We start from the raw sequence: 4,083 nt of genomic DNA, 5'->3' as shown, positions 1-4,083 counted from the left end.
GAGTCCGTGTATTTTCTGCGGCAAATGGCGCCCAAACAGGGACCCCCCATATTTTTCATATTGAAGCTGAAAGAATTAAAGCACGTGGCACCGAAGAAAGTGGAAAACGCGGAGCCGCAGGGATGTCAGATGGGTTTGATCCAGCAGGAACAGGACTGGGAGGTAGATGCCTCGGAACGGAGTCTTGTGAGCCCAGAAGTCACTGCGCAGTGCAAATAATGTAACAGCCGACAGGGTCTGGAAGAGGATTAGGATGGGGACTCAATTAAGTAAAGAAAAAATCGTCATCCTTAAGCTCTTCCAGCATATCCTCTCAATGAGACGGATAGAATATGATGATAATCTGTTAAAAAGACTATTGCTATGGAGTGAAGAAAAAGAGCTGATCAAGGGGGTTAATGAAGCTTTTGATCTCGGGACTTGGAAAAAAATTGGGGCACGCCTGTGGAATCAAGTTACTTGTGGGTCTAAGGAGGCAAAGTCTCTTGCTGCCCCCTGGTTACTACTGAAAGGGACTCTAGCCACAATGAAGGCTGAGAAACAGGTGGCAAAATCCGCTTTTACAGCTCTCTCTGACTCGCCTTCACAACAGCAGGGCTTGGCACCTACATTAGATTCAGCACCCGGCGCTACAGCCATGGCAGCGTCGTCTGTTTCGGGCATAAAACATTCTGGCCAAAAACCGGTGCGCCGTACAGTACGAATGTTTGAGGAACCTGCGCCATTCCCCTATCCTGTGTCGACAGCGCCTTTATCGGCAGTAGCTCCAGCTGATACTCGGGAGCCAGTAGCGGCTACTGAGCAAATGAAACAAACTGATGTTAACCCTTTTGGTGCTGCTACTGCCCCTAAACTTAATCTCCAAGATTTTTTGCCGGGGTGGGAGTCTCCTAAGGAGGAGAGTGTAACTCCGAATAAATACCAACCATATATGTAATTTATTGACAGATTGACAGAGGCTATTGAAAAGAATATTGATCTGGCATCTAATGCTAAAGAATAGATGCTTATGTCTCTGGCTATGGAAAATGCTAACACAGCTTGTAAGAGTATTTTGCAGGTTTTGCCAAAATCTGCTGGTCTTCAAGAAATGATGGATGCACGTTCTAAAGTGGGCACAGCAGAGGAAAAGGCTGGATACATGGCTACTGCCTTTGCCGCTGCTTTTAAACTCTTTCTACAACAAGGTCAGGGTGATCATGGGGGTACTAATGGTATGAGATGTTATAATTGTGGACAGATGGGGCATTTTAAAAAGCAGCGTACTGTAAAGAAAATTAGCAACCCGCCCCCCTCAGGGTGGTGTTACTGGTTTTGCAGCCAAATGTATTAAATGTGACAAATTTGGCCACAAGACAATTGAATGTCGCTCAAAGTTTAAAAAAGATGGAACCCCACTGGGAAACTTGAATGTGAACGCAATGCCACCCCACGCGACGACACAAACTCAGGGTGTCTGGACTGCGTCCCCTCCTCCACTGCAGGGAGTACCGGAGTGGACATGGCAACAGCAATAGATTTTACCATAACTGATACTTCTGTTCATTGCATTCCATCTAAATTAAATGGGCCCCTTGGTCATGGGTTATGTGCTTTGCTACTAGGACGATCATCAACATCAAGGAAAGGAATCTTTGTATTACCCGGTGTAATTGATGCTGACTATACTGGAAATATTGGGATCATGGTGCAAGTGCATGCTCTTCCGGTCAACATCCCTAAAAATTTTAAAATAGCTCAATTAATCCCGTTTGAGGCAAAAGCCCCTCAGACGGGGCAGAAAATTAGAGGAAATCAGGCCTGAGGTTCCACGGGAATACCACAAATTTTATTTGCTTTAGACATAGCAAGGCACAAACCTGAGGACCAAGTCTCTATAAGAGGTTGTGATAATCAAACAATTAAGCTGTCTATGTTCAGCAGGAGTTGTTGGAATAGAGGGAATGCAATCAACTCAAATCAGTAAAGAATTGGTGGTGTTTATGTCTGATGGAAGTCATACCCAAATTAGACCATATGTTATGCCTTCTCCTATTGCATTGCTTGGACGAGATGCTCTCAGTCAAATGGGAATGAAACTGACCACAGGAAATTTTTAGTGGTGGCCATTGAAGGACAGCTAACCTATAAATTACAATGGCTTACTGAAACACCTGTATGGGTTGATCAATGGCTGCTGAGAAAAGAAAAGCAGTCCCATATTCACCAACTGATCAATGAACAGTTAGAAGCAGGCCATATTGTGCCATCCACTAGTCCATGGAATACTCCAGTATTTACCATTCCTAAGAAAAATGGAAAATGGAGACTGCTACATGACCTCAGAGCTATCAATGCAGTTATGAAGGACATGGGAGCTTTGCAACCTGGCTTGCCTAGCCCTTAAATGATACCTCTGCTTTCTCTGTCCCAGTAATTAACAAAGGAGAGCCTGCTAAGAGATATGAATGGGTTGTTTTACTCCAAGGTATGAAAAATTCTCCTGTTATTTGTCAACTGTATGTTGCCTGGGCATTGCAGCCAATCCAACAAAAACTGCAAAAATGTGTTATCTATCACTATATGGGTGATATCCTATTTGCAGGCAAAGATTTAAACAAGGACCATCTGCTCTGCCTGCTACAATCAGAATTAGCCAAAGCAGGACTGATAATTGCACCAGACAAGGTGCAATGTGAAGCCCCTTGGAAATATCTGGGGTGGATCATTTCTGGAACTGAAATTAGGCCTCAAAAAGTTAAAATTACCACACAGATAAAAACCTTGTCTGACCTGCAGAAATTGATGGGTCCAATGAGTCTGTCCTTTGTGTGGAATCACAAATGATGATCTGACCGATCTCACGCCCCTTTTAAAGGGTGAGTCAAAGGCAGAACAAAAAAGAGTTCTATCAAAAGCTCAGTATGAGGCCTTAGATCACATCATGACAAAAATCACTACCTCTTATGCTTCTCAATGGAATCCAGATTTACAGGTTATTCTGCTTATTGTCAACGAGTATCATCCATTTAGTCTACTAGCACAGTGGGATCTTCAAAAGACTGATCCTTTATGCATTTTAGAATGGATTTTCCTGCCTTATCGATTATGTAAAACTGTCACTACTCTGATAGAAGTATTTGCAGTTTTGATTGTACGAGGTCGTTCACGTTGTCAGGAAATTATGGGCTGTGATACGTCACAAATTTGTTTGCCACTTACCAGGGTATGGTTAGGCTGGGCACAACAATCTAGCTCTGCTTTTCAGTCTGCTCTGATAGGTTTTGTTGGTCCTCTTAATATACATTTTCCACCTCATAAGATGTTTACAATGCTAAAGAATAACCAGTTTGAAGATGTTACCTTTTATTCTAGCAAACCTGTTGTAGGATTAACTGTCTTTACAGATGCAAGCAAAATCAATCACACAGCCGGATATGTTTGGCAAACAGATGATGGTTGGAAAGAGCAGAAGATACTTGGTCATTTTTCCGATTCACTACAAACACTAGAGCTAAGTGCTGTTATTGCAGTATTTCAGCGATGGCCTGACACCCCTCTTAATACTGCCTGTGATTCTTTATATGTTGTAGGCATTGTTCAACGTATAGAAAGAGCAATTTTACAAGAAGTCGCTAATCACAGGTTGTGGATGTTGTTAAAAACCTTATTACATCTTGTGAATACTCGTGAATGTACATATTTTATTATGCATATTCGCAGTCATTCAGGCCTTCCAGGAAGCCTTAGTGAAAGCAACAACAAAGTGGATAAATCAGTTGCCCCAGCATGGGTAGGACCCTCTGTAAATATCTTTCAACAAGCTCAAGCATCCCATGCCTTCTTCCATCAATCAGCAAAAATGTTAGTTTGACAGTTTGGACTGTCTCTAACAGATGCATGAGGCATTGTGCAATCTTGTCCTGATTGTCAAGGCCAAGCAGTAGGTATAGGCCTTGGAGTCCACCCTCGAGGCCTCCAGCCTCTTCAGCTTTGGCAAACGAATGTGACTCATGTACCTTCTTTTGGGAAATTGAAATATGTCCATGTTACTATTGACACTATTCTCTTACAGGACAAGCTTTTATTGAACAAACACATCAA

The sequence above is a fragment of the Pezoporus flaviventris genome, unplaced genomic scaffold, assembly GCF_033815535.1.
Source record: "Pezoporus flaviventris isolate CSIRO_AGI_PZ_B2104156 unplaced genomic scaffold, CSIRO_AGI_Pfla_v1 ptg000153l, whole genome shotgun sequence".
In the NCBI taxonomy this organism is placed as follows: Eukaryota; Metazoa; Chordata; class Aves; order Psittaciformes; family Psittacidae; genus Pezoporus; species Pezoporus flaviventris.
Note: the sequence above shows the minus strand (reverse complement) of the source record.